Source organism: Vombatus ursinus, unplaced genomic scaffold (assembly GCF_900497805.2).
Source record: "Vombatus ursinus unplaced genomic scaffold, bare-nosed wombat genome assembly UNPS02014830.1, whole genome shotgun sequence".
NCBI lineage: Eukaryota > Metazoa > Chordata > Mammalia > Diprotodontia > Vombatidae > Vombatus > Vombatus ursinus.
Window position 1 is genome coordinate 30,760,774 of NW_020954608.1, and position 22,675 is coordinate 30,783,448.

Sequence of the window (22,675 nt, forward strand, 5' to 3'; positions counted from 1 at the left end):
TATTAGCCACATAGTATCCCCATTAAATCATTTAGCCACAGAAGCATAATTTAGGATTTTTTGTATCTGATAGTCAGTGGTGCCCCTTAAATGTTTCCAATTCATGATGCACTTTTAAGTGGTTTACTGTGTGCAAGTGGGTATACAAAGAGAAAAAGATAAAGCATCTGACTTCAAGGAGCTTATATTCTACTGGGAAAATACAACATATAAAATGAGACATATGTATATGTTAATCTGAGAATGGAGAAAGCACTAAGAGCTAGGGGAATCAAGGAAGGCATCATGTAGAAGATGGAGAACGAACTGAAGCAAAATAGTGATTCTGAGAGATGGAGAAGAGAAGGGATTGCATTTTAGGTATCAGAGATAGTACCATGGCAAGAAGATGAAAGGCGGAATGTAGTATATAAGGAATAGTGAGAAGGTCAGGTTAACTGGAATATAGAATGTGTGAAGGAAGGTAATGTGTAATAAGGCTGAGACTAGTTGGGAAAGGATATAAATGTCAAGCAGAGAAGTCTATCAGTCAGTTTTTGTCGGTGTAACATTCTTAGAAAATGGCATGAAAGTAAAAAATGTGAATGTTAATGCATTGAATGTAGTGAGAAATAGGGGGTTGGGTTCTTGTGACCACCAAAAACTATAATTTTTTGCTAGAGATTGCTGAAAATACACTTTTCTGAATATAATTCTTTATAATAAAACATTTAGTCTGATAATATGCTCTTTCCTTAACACAATAATTATGAAATAACCCATAAAATACAGTACACAAAATAAAATTGGTAACATGCAAAACATCTCAATAAAAAAATCTCATCCTAACATGTCTAGGAAAAAAAATTGATCTCAGACAATATTCACTTTTCAAAATACATGAAATCTACAGTACCATAAATACTTTTCTCTTTTTTGTGGATATAATGAATCATTGATTCCTTAATACCAAACTCCTGGCTGACAGTTGCTGTAGACATTGAGCATGGTTTTTCCAACACCTTTACTTTCTCACTAAATCACATCACTGACTTTGCACTCTAGGGCTTAGAGCCCAAAGGACTTGCATGCTGCTTTTGGGACATAATTGCAACAAAACTTGAGTTTTAAAGGCAAACAATGAAAATATGCAATGAATTCGTGGGCAGCTCTTTACAATGGTAGGGTGAAGAAGACCAGTGAAGTGCCTGGTAGGATATCAGCCACTCCACGAAGTTTTGCATCATGTCTCTCATTTTTTTCTCTATTGTGCATAGCCACAAATGTGTGTGGTTGCCAACATGAAAGTGAAAATTAGGTTATTAATAAAATCATGTAAATGCTCGAAGTTGCAAAAGTTAAACATGTGAATGTTAAGGACTGACTGTATTTATTTGTAGAGGTAAAAGGGTACCATGGAATTCATGGAGTCTGGAGTGACATAATCAGAATTATACTTAGGAAAATTGCTTTGTCATATATATGGAGGGCTGGATTGGAAGGGGAGAGATTTGGGGCAGGAAGATCAATTAGGAGGCCTTTGTAATAGTTCAGGAAATTAGTGATAACAGCCTGAACCAAGGTTATGTGGGTTGAGAGAAAGAGATTGCTATCGGAGATTTTGTGAATATAGAAACAATAAGATTTGGAAATTGCTTGGATGTTGGTTGAAGGTAAGGAGTCAAAAATGACACTGAAGTTGTGAACCTGGGTGACTGAAAGGATGATGGTGCCCTTAACAGTAATCAGAAAGATCAGGAGAGAAGAGGGTTTGAATAATGGCTTTTGTTTTGAATATATTGAGTTTGAGATGCCCATGGGACTCCTAGTTTGAATGTTCAATAGACAGTTGGTGGTATGGGATGAGTTCAGGAGGGAAACTGGGGTAGATATATATAGTTGTAAATCATTTGCAGAGTGATGGTAATTAAACTGTTGCTAGCTGATGAGATTCCAAGCCAGAGTGTAGGGAGAAGAGGACCTAGGACAGACCAGGAGAGATAAGGGATGATAGCTCGAGGAAATTGTAGGATCTAGTGGAGGTTTTTTTTTAAGGGTAGGGGAGACTCAGTAGTGTTTGTTGTTGTTGTTTGTCCTTCATTCTTGAAGAGGACCATGACATCAGGAAGATGATGCCATGACTTGCAAGTGAATTGGATTTAAGTGAGAGAATGTTGTGCAAGGTCACCAGCCTCAGTTTCTCTTCTGGAGCCATGTGGGTGCAGTGGCAAGATAAAGATCAGGACGACTGGAGATAGACCCCAAGCATTTGTGATACAGGGACTTGCATCATCTGGACTATTGTAACAGCCTGCTGGTAGGTCTGCCTGTTTCAAGTCTCACCTCACTTCAATACATTCTCTATTGAGCAACCAAAATGATTTTCCTAAAGTGCTGGTCGAACCATATCACCACCTTCCTCAATAAACTCCAGCAGCTCCTAATTGCCTCCAGGATCAAATATAATTTTTTTTTTTACATTCAAAGTCCTTCATCACCTATCACCTCCTACCTTTCCAGTCTTCTTATCCTTTATTTCTTACTAGCTATTCTGATCCAGTGACACTGACCTCCTTGCTGTTTATGATCAAGATACTCTATCTCTCATGTTCTAAGCTTTTTTCTCTGGCTGTCCCCAAAGCCTGGAACACTTTTCCTCCTCAACTCCTGCCTTTTTTTAAGTTCCAACTAAAATATCATCTTATACTATAAGCCTTTCCCAGTCCCTCTTAATTCTAGTACCTTCCCTCTCTTAATAATTTGCTACTTACACTGTACATAGCTTGCTTCATATATATATTTGTTTGCATATTGTCTTCTTCAATAGATTTTAAGCTTCTGGAGGGCAGTGTCTTTTACCTTTTTTTGTATCCCTAGTGCTTAGCACAATGCTTGGCACACAGCAGATGTTTAATAAATGTTTATTGATTGATATAGAAAAGAGGGAAAAAAGGAGCTTACAAGGCAAATGACCTCTATTAGTGAACTATAAAGTAAAATTCTCAGCTGATAGTGTGGGGGAAGCTGGTGGTATGAGACCCTTGAGGCAAGAACTGTATAGCCACTGTAGGAATGAGATAAAGAATCAATTAGGGAAGAGTAAAAGGACAAATTGCCTTGCTATATAAAACAAGATAGCATAAATTTGTAGTGGATCTAGTTAGAACAGTTGCATGACCATCACAGAGGAGGCAGATGGTGGGAGTGATCTAAAATTTGATTTTGAAAAGACACGAGTAATGAAAAGACAAGGGAGCAAGAGATTTGAGAGTAGAGGAGAGTCTAGAGCTGAAGTGGTTAACTAAAAGATTGAGACTGGAAAGGGAGAAGTTAGAACAAGAGTACCAGCCTGGAAAATAGAGAAGTGGAGGGATTTCAGGTCCTGGTGAAGACAAAGAACAAGAAACAAGGCATAGGAAGAGATGTAATGATCGGTTATGACTGGACAAAAGAATTTCATAGTTCATAGTGGATATGGAACTTTTGCAGGTCATGAAAAGTCAAGGGTGTGATCATCTTGGTGTGCTGATTTGGTAAAGTGGAGGAATTGGCCATGGGACTTGAGTATATTGATGAACTAGGAGGTTGGGTATTTAAAAGAATGGAAGCATACATGTTGAACTCTCTTAGAATAAGAGGAGGAGGTAAGGAAGAGAGGAAGACTATAAGAGAGACTCACAATCAAACTCTCAAACTCCTGGAGAAAGGAGGGGAAATTATCTGGTAAATAAAGATTACGAAGATCAAAACTGGGTGACAAATTTGGATAGAACAAAACTCAAATGAGGAGCTTGCTGAGGGATGGTGGCAAGGGAGAAAGTCTGGAAGTGGCAATGGAAATCCAGGAATGTTACAATTCTCTCTCTAGGGCTAATGTTTGGGGTAGTGGTGGTAGTATGAGGAACAGTACTAGCTAACATTTATATATTCCTTTAAGGATTTGGAAAATACTTTACATATATTATCTCATTTGATCATCATAAGAGCTCTGTGAGGAAGGTGCTGTTATTATCCCAATTTTAAGAGAAAACATGATGTGAGAAGTTAAGTGACTTATCCTGAGTCAAACTGCCAGTAAGTGCCTGAAGCAGAATTTGAATTTAGCTAGTACTGGAAAGCATGGGTAGGGATAAGTATCCTGGGGCGCATGGGGTGAGGAAAAGTGGTGGTGGTGGTGGTGGTGGTGGCAGTGGTTGTGAAGCCAGGTATCTGTGAGTACCAGAGGATGGAAGGAACACGAGAAGTAAAAAGCTAACCAGGAGAAAGTAGCATCATAAAAACCCAGTGGTGGGAAAAGGGAAGTCTTAGGCTTAAGTGCCCTCTGACCACACTGGCTGCATGAACCTGAGCAAGTCACTTAACCTTCAGTGCTCTAGGACAGTGGTTCTCAAAATTTTTGGTCTCAGAACTCCTTTTACAATTTTAAAAGTCCTCCCTACCAATAGCTTTTGTTTGTAGATTATAGTTACTAACATTTACTGAATTAGAAATTAAAACATCATTATGCAAGTAGTTTTGATTTTGTGTGACCCCCCAATGGTCCTCAGACCAACTTTGAAAATGGATGCTTCAGGCTACTCCAGGAATGGGAAACTTTGAGCCTGGAGGCCACATGTGGCCCTCTAGGCCCTCAAGTGCAGCCCTTTGACTGAATCCAAACTTCACATAACAAATCACCTTAATAAAAGGATTTGTTTTGTTAAACGGGACTCTGTCAAAAGGCCGAACCTGAGGACCTAGAGGGCCACGTATGGCCTCCAGGCTGAAGGTTCCCTGCTCCTGGGCTACTCCAAGTTACATTTTAAGTAGGAGATTCCTCACTGGAGAACTTTCAATACCAATGAAATCATATGTCCATTGCTGGTTTTCCCCTATCCCCTACTCATCTTTTAAAGAACACCAGGGAAAGGGCACTTCTGTTAATTGGGTTTTAGAGATAAAAGGATTAATGAAAAAAGCATTTATCACCTGGGGACAAGCACTATACTAATTACTGATAACACAAAGTACAAAAGAGTAAGACAGTTTCTGCCCTCAAGGAGCTTACATTCTAATTGGGGGAAACAACATATAGGTTGCTTCTGGATATGTTTTCCTCCACAGTAAATCGGAAAAGAAAACCAATATGGACAGCTGGTTCCTGGAATGAAGAGGCCCTTTAGTTATTCTCACATCCACCCTATCTTTTCCAGTTTCTCCAACATAAATAATTCAACTGTCATTTAATTACAGTGCTGGAAAATTTACATCATTCATCTTCAAGTATATCACCCCCTTAGTGGAAGACTCTTGAAAAAATTTCCATGATACAAAAGACAAGCTGACCCAGAGAAAGTCAGTTTTTAAAAAATGATGAAAGATTTGAAAAACTGTAAACAATATGTCATTACATATGGTTTCAAAGCAAAACTACTTTCCTGATAAAGGCATGAATAAGAGTAATGAACTGAAGAAACTTTATGGCTATTATAGATAAAGCTCGAAGAAGCAGTAGGCCTTCCCTTTCTACCAGGCGACCCAAAATATTTCAAGGCATTTAAAAGCCAGTGACCTCCCAAGCCTGGAATGAGAGGTCTAATTTTCTACTCCTCCTCCTGGCTTCCTTCAATTTCCAACTAAAAATCGCACTTTCTGCAAAAAAAGCTTTTCCATCTTCCTTAATCTTAGTGCCTTCCCTCGGAAAATCGGGTATATATGCATTGTTGTGTCTACGTAGTCTTGTCCTTTGGACTGGGAGCTCCTTGAGGACAGCGGCCGGTTTTTGCCTTTCTTGGTTATCCCGGGTGCCTAGCACGGTGCTCAGTACATATTAGGCGCATAATAAATGCTTGTTAGCCGATTAGGCCAAGCAGAGAGCCCTCATTTCAACTAAAATGGGCCCGCTGGCCCCACTCCGCCGGGGGCCCTTTCCCATTTCCCACGTCCCAAGAGCGCAGACCAGCCTGGGTCAATCTCTTCCTCCCCACTAACACCGGCCGAGCCCCAGCGGCGCTTCAGCACGCGCGCAGCGCACTGCGGTGCAGCAGGGGAGCAAGGTTTGGCTCCAGGGGCTGCGCATCACCTGCAGCACAGGCGAAAGCGAGGCCACAGGGAGGGGTAAGAATTCGAGAGCGAGAGCACTTCGGGGGGGAGGGAAGGAAGGGAGTGGGGATGCTGTGGACAGCGTCAAAATGGCGACGGCTGCGGCCGCGGCGCCGACAACGGCGGTTAGTAGCGGCCGGCGGGGCAGGGCGGGGCCAGGAGAGGGGGCGGGGCCACCGGGATGGGGGGCGGGGCGGGGCGGGGCCGGGCCCGGGGGCCGGGAGGAGGGAGTCTGGGGGGGGCGGGGAGGCGCCGTTTCCATAGCGGCCGCAGGAGGTGTCGCTCCGGGGAACTTCCTGGTTCCCGGGCTCGCTCCCTGCCACAGCCGCTCCGCCGGGGATCCACTGGGAAGGGGAACAATGGGGCGGAGGAGACTGCAGTAGCCCTCGCTGCCGCCCGCGGCCTGGGGACCTCGCCGCCTGCCTCCGCCGCAGACGGGACCGTCCCGAGGTAACTTGGTTGGCCGCTTCCCCTCCCACCCAGACCTGCCCGGGCTCCCCCTCCCCCAGCCCCGCCTTTGGATGGGGACTTTGGAGCGAGCGGCCCCCCGAGAGCCGGACGCCGCCATTCCCCGTCCCGGGGAGCCGAAGGATGAGATTGTCGACCGTGCCCAGGGTTGGGACGTTCCATCTCCGGGGCAGGGTCCGGGGACCGGAGTTCCACGAAACGCGTACGCCTGCGTGTGAGTGTGAGCGTGTGCGCGTGTGAATGTGACTAGGAGGGCGGGGGGCGAGGTAGGGGGGGGTGTCCTTTGTCCCCTCCGCGAGTCTCCGTTGGTGGGTTCGGAGGGGGTGTGATTGGCGGGTGGGAAGCTCGGTGGGGGCGGGGGGAAGCTTTCGAGGAGCGCGTGGAGCGGGGCGGGGAGGGGGCGCAGGTGAGAGGGAGGAGGTGCGGATGGAGGAGGTGGCTTAGGGTGACCCTGGACGGGCTGTGAGCCCACCCCCCACTTCCACCCTCCACAGAGGCGGTGTCCCCGCCTGTGCCTCCCTTTCTTTATTCCTTTCCAAGTTTCTCTTTGGCCCCCTGGAGACTCGCTTCCCTCGTCAGTTTCTGTGGCGTCTGCTGGGCAGAAGTGAGAGGAACTTTTCTGTCCGTCAAACGATCGCCTTAAGTTCCTGGGAATTTAGTTTTGTGCCAGGGAGAAAATAATAAAAGATTTTTTTTTTCTTCGAGAGCCGGGGAGACCGGTTTGCCCTACAAAGTTTATAAAAATTCTTTGGAGGTAACAGCTGGAACTCTAGGCTGAAATTTTACAAAGTTTCTCTTCCGTGAAAACTGTCAATTCACTCTTCCAAGCTTTCGAAATGTTACAAGTTTTGAATCAAACAATTGGTATTTGTATATTTACGTAGTGCTTGGCACATTGTAACCTCTTAATGAATGCCGTTCCGTTTAAATGTAAACTCCCACCATTTTTTCTCTTTATAATTCATCTTTTAAAAAAATTTGCATAAACTTGTTAGATAGTAAATGTTGACTCACTCTTTCCACGTTGGGAAGGATTGTTGAATTGGGGCTTTACCGAATCATTGAAATTAATGCGACATAAATGAAAAATAAATACTGTTAAGAAACAAGAACTTTTTTTTTAATGCCCTGGGGAAACTATGATCAGTTACTGTTGGATTTGTGAATTGTAAGTTGAATAATGATGTTGCAGGTGTTTCATGTTATAAATGTAAGGAAATGATTTTGATAAGATATGGCACTGTAGCTTTATATAGTTCATCTCAGGCTTTTGGTTATCTGAGAAATAAGCTATGCTTATTTGCACATAGTAGGTGAATCATGGAATTGAACAGTATTTCCTTATAAATGAAAATATGTTGAAGTTCCCAATTCTTAGATTTTTAAGTATAGATAAGTTTCATATTTTAAAAGAGTATCCCTTAGTCCAGAGAAACTTGGTGAATAGGGGATAGAGTAATGTACTGGAGTCAGGAGGAACTGGATTCAGATCTCAGCTGTAACACTTTTTAACTCCATGACCTAAATCACTTAACCTATTTGGGCCTCATCTTCCTTTAAAATGGGTAAGATAATACCTGTCACTTCTACTTCAGGGGTTTGTTTTGAGACTCAAATAAGATAATGTACATAAAGTGAAATATAAATTTCAACTTTTTATGTGTGTATAGATTGGTATGAAAATTATTTAGGACAAGCAACATTTGCTATGGTTTCATTTTGTGACAGAAATGAATGTATGTGTGTACTTTTGCTGACATTAAGTTGACTCAAAAAGTCTGACCTTGACAAGATGAAACTAGTCTGGGCTTTATTCTCCATCTTTAGTTAGTTCTCTATCAGTTGACTCCTGAATTTCCTGCCATGCATACCTGTTTCATTGTTCTTTTTGTTGTGTTTTTAATTCTGTTCATTTTCTGACTGGATATTTCTAGTAGAAATGCACAAAAATTGTAGTTTCTAAGGAGCACTCTTCAGTAACTGTTAGATGTAGCTTGCTATTGGTATGAAGAAGTAATGTATTTGAAGGATCAATCTCACCAAAGTCCAAAGAAGTATGGATGAAAACAAAAAACTCCAAGAGCTGAAAAATTCTTGCTGAAAGAAAGCACAATTAACATCCAGACAGTAAGCAAAGAACTTCAGAGGGATCTAGCACTTGGAGGGATTCTTACTGATTTCTCCACAGTGTGATATAGGCATCTTAAGTTTGGCAGAGCAGTAAGAATACCATTAAAAGAGCACCTGCTAATTGTTGCTATGAAGGAAAAAAATTTGTCATCAGCAAAACATTACAAAACTCAAGAGTAGTGAAGATGAGAAAAAATATAACATATACTGATAAAACTCACCTTTTAATTTAATATATCCAAAGTTTAGAAGAAGTCCAGATGACCCTGGATGATCTGAGCATCCTCAGACTGTAAAACATCAAGCTCCCCAAATGTTTTGGACTTTTTTTTTCTTCCAGTGGACCGGGTAGTCTTGTCTTCTCTAAGGGAATTTTTATTGATGTATGTTGAAAAGCAGAATCATTCTGGAATTCTAAAATTCTCGATTGGAGATGAACTACTGTAATACCTTGTACCATGACTCATCACAAAAGGTTAAGACATTTATCCAAGTGATGGAAATAACATACGTCAGTGGTCTGAGAATTTGCCTTACCTAAAGCTCATTGAAAATCTGAAAAGCTATGTATTATAATTAAGGCTAGAGTTGGAAAAATGGCCTGTTTGTCAAAGTTACACTTAATAGTCAATGTGATATTAAGTGTAGTTTCATGATTAAAAGTGAAAGGTTATGTCAAAATCCTGTGAGTTCACTATTGTCACGTATAAGTATTGATTGAAGCAAAAGAACATGTATCTTGTTTTTAAAATATTTTTTTCTGAATTTAACACCATGTGAATAAGCATTTCTATTTTCATAGAAAAAGAGGACTGTACCTGCAGATTTCTATTATGTATACCCTGCTTTTCTTTTTTACTGATATGATACTGATATAAGTTCAGGCTATAGCTTTCAAAGCTGTCCTGTTTGTCAGTGCTTCTTTATGATTTTCGTTCTATTCTAATTTTTTATTTTATTATTTTTATTTATTTTTGTCGAGGCAATTGGGGTTAAGTGACTTGCCCAGAGTCACAGCTATTAAGTGTTATGTGTCTGAGGCCTGATTTGAACTCAGGTCCTCCTGACTCCAAGACTGGAGCTCTATCCACCATCATTTTTAAAAGGTGCTGCTTTTCCTTCCTCTTCTCTTCCCCCTTCTTGTTTCCCTTCCCAGACATCAGAAATACTTAAAAGTCCATTTTTCCACTATAGGATTATATTTAGCTTTTTAGGGTAAATTATCTTTGGTTGTAAGCCTGTAGCTTTTGCCTATATTGTATTTCAAGATCTTCTCTTGTTTTTAGTAGCAGCTGTCAGGTCTTTTGTGATCCTGGTTTGATACATAATCTATTTCTTTCTCAGTATCAGTATGTTTGCAGTATCTTTGAGGTAGCTATGGATTTTGGCTATGGCATTCCTGAGAATTTTCCTTTTGAAGTTTCTTTCAGAAGGTGATTGATGGATTCTATCTTTACATTATAATAGATCTGGGCAGTTTCATTTATGATTTCTTGAAGTATAGGTTTGAGTGTTTAGGCTTTTTTTTTTTAAATCATGGTTTTTCACAGAGTCCAATGATTCATCCATTTATTTTTTTTTTCAAGCATCATTTTTCCTCCCACTGCCCCAACCAGTTAAACAATAACAGGAAAGTCTAGCCAGGCTTTCTAAAACAGAAAGGCACCCTGAGTGAGAGACAGGAGGCATCATGTGCCCAGACCACCACTGCCACCATTTTCCCTCAGACCCTGATGGAGACATCCCAGGACCTTGACTGAGCCTAAAAACCTTGGAAATTACAGGATCCCATAAACTACCAGACCTGCTTCAATCCTGTTAGTCTTGCAGTCCTGACAACCATCATTGAGGGGAGAAAACATTGTGGAGAAAGGGGCCTGCCTTTTTCATCACCACCAGCAACAACTCTTGACCACCTTCCACCAACAGACAGATGGGCATAGGAGCCCTGGGCAGTACCTTCCAGATGGCCAATCCTGCTTCTGGCTCAGCCCTTACAGTTGTCATCTGGGGAACCAACTCCTATGGAGAAGGGGCCAGATATTCTTACCAACTGCCACACAAAGAACAGGCAAGCCAGCTTAGCTAAAGCAGCAAGGCACCCTGAAGGAGAGACGGGAGGTAGCATGTGCCAGACAAGTCGAACCACCACCACCACTTTGACCAACGTCTCACCTCAGACCCCAGTGGAGAGAGCCGGAACCCTTTACCCAAGAGTTTTTGGAATAGCAATTTTTCTAGCCCAGGGCCTTCAACCATCATCCTGGGAAACAAGTCCCATGGAGATGCAGCCTGGTAACTGCTTCTGCAGATGTTACAGCCACAGGTACTGAAGACATAGAAAAGAAAGTTACTGTCACCAAATTTTTTGGCACTGTCAACTAAGTTTATCAAAAACTGATATCATTTTATCCATGAAAATGACATTGAAGACACAGAAACATATGCTTTGCCACTGCATTCAGGGATCCGAGACTTTTCCATCTGACTTGCAGCTGAAACCTTCCTTATATGTTGTCTCCCCCATTATAATGTGAGTTCTTTGACAAGAGCAGGGACTATCTTTTCTATTTGTATCCTAGTGCTTTGCACATAGTAAGCACTTATTTCATTCATTTAGTAAAAATAAGCAAAAAATTCTCATAATGAATATTAACACTGCAACAAAACAGATCTCCACACTGGCCATGTCCAAAAATTGTCTCAATCTGCATTTTAAGGGTATTACCTCTCTTGCCAAAGTTGGGTAGTGCATTTTGTCTTTAGTTTTATGAACTTGTGATTTATTTTTCAATTGATCAGAGTTTTAAACTCATCCAGCATTGTTGATTATAGTGATTCTTAAGTGCTCTCCTCTTTACCTGTGTTTCCAGGCTGGTTGTTTTTGGTATCAGATATCTTATATTTTCTTTTATTTTTTTTTCTTTTGATTTTGTTCTGATTTTTTTTTTGGTTGTCTTATGGAGTCATTGATTTCTTTTTGGTCTGTTGTGGTTTGTGGGAAGTCTGTTACTTGATTGATGTTTTACCACTTTTTCTTCTTAGCTATTCTGATTTTTTTTCCCTCCATAGAATTTATTTCATTTTAAATATTTTGCTTTATTTCTTTTAGGTATTCATGTAGTCCTTGTGGAAAATCCATTTTTTTCTTTGAATTTCTGCTTGCATTGGTTACAGACTTACTCTCTGCTTTTTGAAGGGTCTCTAGAACTACAATAGTTTTTTATACTGGTTTTCTCCCATTTTCTTTGATTTCTATAGTTCATGAATTGGGGCTTTGTGCCAGGGCCAGGCTTCAACCCCTGCTACACTTTTGGGTAGGGTAGTCATCCCTTTATGGTCCTTTTCTGGGTCCCCTGGGTGCCTCAAATGACCTCTGCCTTCTGGGATCTTTGAAGTTCAAGGTGCTAGGGCTTCAGGGCCCTCTATGGCATCTCAGTGCTAAAGACCTTAGAGCCCCTTGATACCCACCATGACATATTGCCATAAAGCCCTTGTTACTTTTGATCTCTTGGGTTTCTAAGGTTCTCACTCTTGGGCTTTTTGATTTTTCTGTGTCTTTCTCAGTGGGCACTCTATTCTTGTTCCTTCCCAAACACAGAGACTTGCAGGCTACAAGTGTCTTTGGCTCATCCATGATTGTAACTGGGCTTGTTTGCCCATGCAGATTCTGGCTTTGGTGGCCACCTTTCCTATTGCCTGTGAGGTTTGGCCTTTTTGTGAAGCTCTAGTGTAGACATCACTTACTGTAGTTTCTCATTGGATTTCTTGGTCATTATTTAGTCTGCTGTGAATTTCAAGTTTTTGTTGGAGTAAGTATGTGGGAGCAGGATAGTTTTCCTTAGTCCTGGCAACCATCTTGCCCAGAAGTCAGTTTCTTTTATATCTTGGATAGCAGACTTTTATTAAATAAATATAGTTGACAGATTTTTTTTTTGGTATAGGTATCTTTTCTTACCAATTATCCTTGTGCCCCCTATTCATAGTTGTGAACCTTATCTCCTTTCCTGCTCATCTAATTTGTGTATGATGTGATCTTTTATATCCAGTTCGAATGTTTATTTGGGGCTTATTGTAGTATGATGTAGGATGTTGTCCAAAGCCTAATTTCTATCAAACTGCTTTCCAGTTTTCCCAGCAATTTTAGCAAAGTAAATCCTTTTCCCCAGTAATTGGAGTCTTTGGGTTTATTGAACACCATATCAATGTTCATTTATTTCTACATTTTGTATATCTAATTTCTTCCACTGATCAACTTTTCCATTTTTCTTTTACTAGTATGTAAGTACATAGACTTACAGTTTTGTTTCTTATATTTGGCGCACACACACACACACACACACACACACACACACTTTCTTAGTGTAATTTGAGATCTAGCACTAATAGACATCCCTATTCCTTCCCACTTTTAAAACTAATTTTTTTTAGATTATTTATCTTTTTGATCCTTTAGGTCATGTTATTATTTTTTGCTAGTTGTATAAAATTACCCTTTGGTCATTTGACTAGTAGGGCATTGAATAAATAAATTTAGGTAATATTATCACTTTCTTTTATAGCGTGGTCCAACAATGGGCAGTTAATTTCTTTCTACTTATTTAGGTCTGCCTTTACTTCTGTAAAGAGTGTTTTCTGATTGTATTCATATAATTTATGTTTGTCTCAATAGGCAAAATTTCAGATGTTTAATCTATTCTGTAGTTATTTTGAATTGAATTTCTCTTTCTACCTCTTCCTGCCAAGTTTTGTTGCTAATATTCATGACGACTGATGATTTTATGTGGGTTCATTTTCTATCCTGCTACTTAGCTGTAGTTATTACTGTTGATATTAATTTATAGTTCAATTTCTTGGGTTCTTTAAATAAGCTGTCATGGCCTCTGCAAAAAGCAATAGTTTTATTTCCTCTGCCTATGTTTATTCCTTTGATTACTTTTTCTTACTGCTATACTAGCATTTCTACCACTATGTCAAATAATGGTGATGATAATGGACATCTTTGCTTTATCTTTGCTCTTATTGGAAAAGACATCTAGCTTCACCCCATTACATATAATACTGGCTCTTGGTTTTAGATAGACTATTTATTGAGGAAAGTCAGTTTATTCTTATTTTTTTTAACAAATATGTGTTATATTGTCAACTTTTTTTCCTGAATGTGTTGATAGAATCTTGCTATTTTTGCTAATTTTGTTATTGCTGTGGCCTATATTGATAGCTTTACTTTTGTTATTCAGTCGTATCTGATTCATTGTGACTCCATTTTGGGGTTTTTCTTGGCAAAGATACCGGAGTGGTTTGCCATTTCCTTCTCCAGCTCATTTTACAGCTGAGGAAACTAAGGCAAACAGGGTTAAGTGACTTGCCTAGGGTCACACAGCTAGTAAATGTCTGAGGCCAGATTTGAATTCATGAAATTGAGTCTTCCTGATTCCAAGCCTAGTGCTTTATCCACTGGGCCACCTAGCTGCCTGATAGCTTTACTAATATTGAATAAATACTGCATTCCTGGTATAAATCCATCCTGGTCATAGTATGTAATATTTTTAATGTTTTGTTATAGTCTCTTTAGTAGTATTTATGCAATATTTTTGTGTTGAGAATCATTTGACATTGATCTATTGTTTTATTTTTCTACTCCCTGGTTTTGGTATCAAGACCACATTTATATTATAGGTAGAACTTGGTAGAATCTCTTCTTTTCTTCTTCTTCCCCAAGGCTATTTAATGTTGGAATTAGTTATGTTTTATAGAATTTGCTTGCAAGTCCATCTGGTTCTGTTTTTTTTTTCCCTTTGGGGGTTCCTTTATTGCTTCAGTTTCTTTTTCTGATATTTCTTGTTCTGTTTTGTAGGTATTTTTGTATCTTTGTAAATGTTCATAAATTTTATTGAAGTTATCAGTTTTGTTCGCATATAATTGGGCAAAAGCATTTTTAATAGTTTACTTTATTTCCTCTTCATTTGTTATAAAAGGAAGCAGTATGCTCTGCTCCTAAAGAGGTTGGCCGTACTACCTTATTACATCTTAGGTCCTGCATTGGATCCTGACTTGGTTCTATTCCCACTCTAAGGTCTTGGGCTCTTGATTGGAGCAAGCACTTCATCTATGTCATTGTCCAAGTCATTGATAAAAATGTTGAACAGTGCAAGGTCAAGAATAGATCTCTGGGATACTCCAAGAATATTTGTTGTTATTGTGTGTTTCTCTACCTTCCTTCATTAACCTCAGCTCATTTTGAGTTTTAGCATTCCTCATGCTGTTTTTTATGGGACCAGGCCTCACTCTAATGTTCATCTGACCTTAACTAGCCTTGTTTCCATCTTTTCCTCATCTTTTAAAAATTTAAGCTGATTTCTTAAAAATCTAAATCTAAATTCTTTTGAAAGTCTGAGTCTTCTGTGTATCTACATTGGTCTTTTCAGATAAATCCCATTTTTTCCCCTTATTGGAATTGTCACCTTTTGTGTCATCAGAATTTCATTCTTGAGAATCTGTCATCCCTTCTAGGTTGACTTACCTTGAAGTGTCTTACTCCATGACCTTCTACCTGTCCTTTCTCTGAACTCTTTGAAATCTAAGGTACATGTCAGACTGCTCAGATTTCTTCTCCTATATTTTGCACACTCTAGGAGGAAGTGATCAGTTCCCTCCCTAGAGTTTCCATCATTTTCACCACAGCAACCAGTCTTGTTAATGAGATCATATTCAGGATAGAATTTTCCTTTGTTTGTTTCTTCATCTTTTGAGTGATGAAATTATCACCAATGCAAGTCAAGAAGTTATTAACTGCTTTGCTTTTGGCAAAGAGGAAGCTCCAGAGGTGACCCTGGTGGTCTCAGTAAGAGAAGAACCTTCAGGGAAGTGGGTGAGGAGGTAAAGAAAAGGATTGAAAAAGAAGAAAAGAAGCGAGGCCTTGCTTTAGTAATGACTGGAATTCTGTTATTGAAGGCTCCCTTGACTGAAGAGAGATGTTCTGTGAATGTTGTATTAGGTGCGGTCTGGAGGATTTGGTGCTTGAAAAGACCCCTTGTCCTACCTTGGAAGGTAGAGAATTGGATATCCTGAAGGGTACCTGGCACCTGGGAGGGTGCAAAGACATGGACCTAGGGAGGAGATTTTGAGGCAAATGGAGAAAAGAAGTTAACCGGAGAAGGTTTTAGTTCATTGGTAGACTACCTAAATGTGTGTTGGAAGTGAGGCAGGGTCTTTTCTAACAGCTGTAGTATTTGGCTTTGTTCTGGGAGTGAGGCATAGTGAAGGGGAATCCTTGGCAAGCAAAAAATGAAATTAGAAAGAAAAACTAATGAACAGGACTAGTTAAAGGGTAGGAGAAGAAGGGGGAATTTACTTGATTGGGAGGAAAAATGATGGGAATAATTAAAAAACCAAATAAAAGTAGGAAATAAAAAGTAACTAAAACCCCCAAGGGAAAGGGTAACTAATAAGAAGAGGAAATCAGGCTTGAGGTGGGAGAAAGCCGTTGGGAATAGGGCTATCTTAAAAAAGAATAAGCTAAAGTAACTGAACATAGTAGTGTATACAGCAGAAGAGGGAAACCAATCATAACCTGAAAAAAGCCAACCAATATTAGAGACAAATTGAGGAAAACTTTAACTCTTATAATCTTAAATGTAAAAAAAAAACTTTAAAGTGAATGGAGTAAATAATCCAAGAGAATCAATCAGTCAATAGACATTGCCAACTTTATGTCAGGCACTATGCTAAACTCTGATTGGATAAGAAAACAAAACCCTATAATCTGTTGCTTACTAATTACACATTTGAAAAACAAAGATATACACAAAATAAAACTGAGGAAATGGAAAAAAAAATTTAAGATGTGCCAAATGAATCCACAAAAAGCAGGAGTTGCTGTCATGTTGACAAAGCAAAAACAGACATTTAAAAAATGAAAATTGATAAAGAAGGAAACTATATTATATTATAAAGAACCATAGACAACAAACCAAAACCAGGAATAAATTTATACACTCCAAATGCCTTAGCATCCAGATTCATAAAGGAAACATCTTGAGTTACAAAAAGACATAGGCAGTAACACAATTGTGACAGGAGGCATTTCCATATCCCTCTCTGTTTTGGATAACTCTTAACAGAAAGATAAACTAAAGGGAAAAATATGAAAGTGAATAAATTGCTGGAGAAACTAGAGTTGAAAGACTTATGGCGTCTTCTAAATGTGACAGCAAAAGAATATAAGTATTTCTAAGCACCATATGCAGCTATTACAAAAATTGACCAAATGTATATGACCATATATATGTATGTATGTATATGTGTATGTATATATATATATATACACACACACACACATATATGAAAGGGCATAGAGATATTGCAAAAAATGTAAAAAAGGTAGAAATTGTTAATATATCCCTTATAATAATGCATAATGCAATAAAATAATCTTTGGTTCAGGGTCCACAAACAAAAAGCACAGACCTAAATGGAAATTTAACAAGGAAATCTTAAATAGTGAGTGAATCAAAGAATGAACTATAGAAACAATAATTATGGGGGGGGCAAATAATGAAACAAAATTACCAAAATTTCTGAAATGTAGCTAAAGCAGGTCTTGGGGTGAGGGAGAATCATATCACTACAAACACATTAACAAAATAAAAAATGAGAGTTAACCGAATATGCATTTATAAAAATTAGAAAGCCAATGAATAAACCTATAGTAAGCACAAAAGAAGAGACATAAAAATTAGAGGAAAAATTGATAAGAAATAAAAAAAACTGTATAAATGATAAAATTAAAAGCTGTTTCTTTGAAAAGACTAATAAAGTTAACAAACTTTTAGCTAATTTGATTAAAATGAAGAGAGCAGAAACTCAAATCAATAAAGTGGCAAATGTGCTTATTGCTGAGCTCTTCCAATATAATAAAAATGATGGTATTTCCAAACTTAAATTGTATTTTTAATGTTATATCAGGTTACCAAGGAGATACTTTGTAGAACTTGATAAAACAACAACAACAAAAAGCTAATGTATCAAGGGAAATGGTGCAAACAAGTAGGAATAAAAGAGAAATGGCATTTCCAGAACTCAAACTATGTTATAAAGCAGCAGTCATTAGCATCATTGAAAATATCTCGTATTGGTTTAAAAAAAGAGATCAATGGAATAGGCTAGACAAGGGAGAATGAGAAACAATGGAATTTAGTAGCCCAGTGGAATTCAGTAGCCCAGTATTTAAGTGGGAAACACAAATTACCTAGAGAAAAAACTCCTTATTTGATAAAAACTTGAAAATAATCTGATAGAAATTAGGATTAGACCAACACTTTACAGCACATTCAATGATGCATGCTGAATGGATACATGGCCTTAATGATCACCCTATAAAAAAAAGTAGAGATCCTATACCTCTTGCAGCTATGTGTAGAAGATACAATAACCAAACAGGAGATAGAGGCAGTTACAAAATATCAAATAGATAGCTTTGATTCTATGAAACTTAAAAGCTTCTGCACAACAAAATTACTGTACCTATTATAATAAGGGAAGTGATTGAATGGGAAAAAAAGTCTTTGTGTCAAATTTCTCTAATAAAGATTTGGTATCGAAGATGTATAAACAATTAATAAAGATATATAAGATCAATAGCCATTACCCAGTAGACAAAAATAAAGATGTTGTCTGTTGTCCTTTTTTTTCTTTTCTTGGTGAGGCAATTGGGGTTAAGTGACTTGCCCCAAGTCACACAGCTAGTAAGTGTTATGTGTCTGAGGCTGGATTAAAGATGTTGTCCACAGAGAATATGACTTGAGACAAGTATGTTGAGTGGAAGTATGTATCTGCTCGGTTAAAAGTTGAAGGCAGTGTTGAAGCTCAAAGATTAGCCAGAGAAGCAACTAGAAAGAAATGAGAAGAGTCAACTCAATACTTGGAGATGGTGTTAAAGTGTCATTGTCTTTAACCCTGCAATATAATCTCCAAATCATTTTCTCTTTACCCTTCCTTTCCTCCCTCTCCCTGCCCCCCTTGTGTTGGAGCTATCGTCTATGGCTGTGGTAATTCCTATGTCATGGATGTATGAAAATAGATTTCTGTGAAATATTGACAAACATTTTATTTTACATTCATTTATTATATTTCCTCTATTTTCATTTATGAATGCACTTGAAATCATGTAAATCATTTGAGCCTTTGGTTAGATTTATATTATCTTCCATTGCTTTTTGCTCTTTTGTACCACAATACCACTCGTAAATTTTTTTACTTTCATACTCCACAAAGTGTTTTGCAAATGAACTTTTATTCTAAAATTGTGTTGCCCTTGGCTCCCATCTCTTTACCCTTGTGAAGATCAAATATTTGCTTGTTGATAGTTTTTGGACTCTTTGGGCCTCTTCGTTGGGATAACTTTTACATTATTACACTATTGAAGGAAATGGTGATAATTACATATCTTTTCCTTTTTTCATCTTTCCTACTTTTCTATATAGGAGGACTTTTTGACCTTATTACTATTGAAGGCATCACCATCCTTATAGTCTCTCAGGCTTGCAACCTAGGTTACATCCTAGACTTCACACTGTGTCATCCCCCAAGTGTACCTATTTTCTTTTTGACTTTGACCTTTTGGAGGTATTATGACTGTTGCCAAGGGTTGTTGATTTCACCTTTGCAACATCTTTTGCTCTCCTCTGATACTGCTACCACTCTAGTGCAGGGATTTATCACTATGTTTGGATTATTGTAATAGTTTGGTTTGCCTGCCATAAATAACTCCTCATTCCAGTATATTCTCTATTTGAAGTGATTGCCAAAGTGATTTTCCTAAAGCACAAGTCTGACCATGTCACCACTATTCCTCAAGGAATTCTGGAGGATCCACATCACCTCTAGGATTAAATATAAAATCCTCTGGTGTACAAAACCTTTCATAACCCAGGGCTCCACACTTTTTCCCCCTACCTTTCCAGTGTTCTTATACCTTACATTGTACCACATGCTCTTTGATTCAGTGACTCTGGCCTCCTTATTGGTCCTTGAGCAAGTAAGTCCAACTCTCAGCTCTGGGCATTTTCACTGGCTGTCCTCCATCCCTGGAATGCTTTCTCTCTTCACTTGCATGGCTTTTTTCAAGTCTCAGCTGAAGTCTTACCTTCTGCAAGAAACCTTATCCAGTCCTCCTTAATCTTCCGTGCCTTCCCTCTGAGGCTATTCCCAGTTTATCCTATATATAACTTGGCATACATGGTTTATTGAATGTTATCTCTTCCATTGCATTGTGAGCTCTTTAAGGGCAGGGGAACAATCTTTTTTCTTTGTATCTCTGTCTTAGCACAGTGCCTGACGCATAGTAGGTGCTTAATAAAGGCTTATTGTCTGACAGTTGTTTATATTGTCTACTACTCTTCAGTCTTCTATTTTCATATTTTTTAGTCCTTGTTCTATTAGATGATCTGACCACATATATAGTGACATGACTTCCATGTTAGTAACTATTTGTTTCTTTTTAAGATGTCTGTTTCTTTTTTCTTTTCTTTTCTTTCTTTTTTTTTTTTTTTGGTGATATTGTTTGGTGTTTTTCATGTCCAATGTCTTCTTCTAGCCAGGAAAAAAATATTCATGGAAACTAGGCTTCTGTGTAGTCTACAAACTGGAGTCTGTATTTCCAGTGTATTTTTTGCCATTTTATCTTTCATTCTGAAATCATCTTGTATGAAAGTATATGTTGATTTGATTTGGATTATTTTATCATATTCTTTTTGGAATTTTTCTTCATCCTCTGCATTGTGTGTTGGTGTGTAAACTGTAATTATCTTTATCATTGTCTTATTGTTTATATTCATTATGAATTCTGTAAGATGAGATGATCTTGTGTCCCATGGAATGATATCCTCGTTTCCTCTGAGCATATGATGAACAAACACTAACAACTGCTGTGTTTGGCTTTCTTAAGGAGAACCTGTAATTCTGCCTTCTGTTCACTTGCCACTTCTTTCTGTCTTTTGGCCTTATTGATGGTGAGAACATAGATAGAATCATAGATTTAGAGTTAAAAGGGACTTTAAAGGCAATTGAATCCAACTTTCTCATTTTATAGATGAGGAAATTAAGGTACAGAGAGTTTGAGTTGCCCAGAATCTTACAGTCAACAAATGTCTGACTTTGGATTTAAACCCAGGACTTTCTGGTTCCGATTCTAGGTCTTTATCCACTATATGGAGTTGCCACTCAATATTTGTGAATCATTTTTGTCAGTAATATGTCAATTCATTCCTCATAGTATCGTAGAATCATAGATCTAGAGCTGTGAGAGACCTCAAAGTTCATCTATTCCAACCTATCTTTAAAGATGAGTAAAATTGCCCAAAGATTTCACGTTTAGAGTATCTACAGTTAAACAAATATTTTCAAGGTGGCTTTGAAAGGGTATAATTTTTAGTACCCTGTCTTTTTGCTACTCTTCCATTCTTAATGAGAGTAGAATAGCCTGCGCAGGTATGAGGTCCTTTTATTTCTTTTTCTTTGTTTCATGGGTTGCCATAGCCAAATAGTTAATTTTCTAATGGCTAAACTACTGGTTATGAGCCTCTCATGGGCTGTTCCTTGGACTTAAGGTAGACTCACTCTGTTTCTGGTACAGTACTTGAAGACTTTCTAATATTGTAGAAACCGCTAGCACTTAACATTTATCATGCATAGCCTTTGAAAACTCATTGAAATCACTGAGAGATTACTTCAGCATCTGTCTCAAGGAAAAGATTTTAAAAGAATGAAAAAATCCCCATAGTTGATAGTAATGATCCCAAAGTCGGTCTTTATAAAATATTTATAAGAATAATGTAGATCAGGGCTTCTTAACCTTTTTTTTCCTCATGAACCCTCTGGGCAATCTGGAAGTCTTTGGATACCTCAGAATAATGTTTTTAATTTTTAATGTATTTGCATTATAAAAAATAAAAGATTTCAAAGGAAATAATTATATTGAAATAACAGTGTGTCTGAGAAGTCTTAGTGTAGTTTTAAGCTTTTAAAGCTGACAGGACACCCTGTAGAATTATCAAAACATAAAAAAACCAAATAAGTTCATAGATCCCAGATTTAGATGCTTATGGTGTGTATCACTGATGCACAAATGAGAGGAACAGCAAGAGGGCATTCGCAAACAAGTAAGTGGGGAGCAGTTTTGTCTTTGTGTCTCTAGTTCTTAGCTCAGTGCCTGACACATAATAAATGTTTAATAATTGCTTATTGATAGATTGACTACTTCTTGACAATCACGTAATTTACTGAAAGTCACAGAGAATACAAGAACCTGCTGTGTGTTTGTTGATCTTTTAAAAAAAAGATATAAATTGATAAAGCTAATTGCAGCTTTAAAATTTCCTTCAACTAGGAGACACCCATGTACATATTAAGATCATACAAGATTACTTGATGGATATAACTACAGATACATCTTTGTTCAAAGACTTTCATTATTCACGTAAAGTAAACAAAAGAATTCTGGCCAACATGGCTGCCTGAACAGAGGCAGGCAGTCCAACTTATACATACTGAGTCCAGCAAAAAATCTAAAAATCATATCAGACTTAATAATGACCAGTAATCTAATGAAAGTCTGTAGTAACTTCTTTTCTCCCCCAAATGCACAAAAAGTTATTTGGAAGACCAGGACAGTAAAAAGGGATTACTAGCAAAGCCAGTTCTAGCATAGGCAAATGAGACTGCAGCTTCCTAGTATGACCAGAGATCTGTATCCTGTGTTGCTCTGTCTCCTAAGGTAACAAGGGTGGTGGGCTTTGCAGGAGAGGCTTGGGAATTTATTTGGAGGGGTACAACATTACTGGGAGTAGCAGTGATAAGCACAAGCGCTGAAATACTCAGGCGGGGATAGCCACATGCCCAGGGGCTCCAAGATCCTTAATACTCTGTCCTGAGATGCTCTGAAATTCAAAGATTCAGGGGGCCAAATCTCAGCTGGAATGCATCAGCCTATAATGCATGTGACCCAAAATGAAACCAA

The 22,675-nt window shown here is 38.4% G+C and overlaps 1 protein-coding gene across 3 annotated transcripts in view; it reads left to right on the forward strand.

The window, feature by feature from the left end:
• The first annotated feature begins 6,428 nt into the window (after positions 1-6,428).
• Positions 6,429-22,675, forward strand: part of USP6NL (USP6 N-terminal like) — a 199,725-nt gene continuing 183,478 nt past the window's right edge. Inside the window, exon 1 of one of the 3 annotated variants that reach the window (XM_027838800.1) lies at positions 6,429-6,510. The gene's annotated coding sequence lies outside the window, so the exon portion shown is untranslated. Of the gene's footprint in view, positions 6,511-6,598; positions 6,743-22,675 lie in introns of those variants that run through there. The other 2 variants (XM_027838799.1, XM_027838801.1) reach the window with 2 other exon arrangements.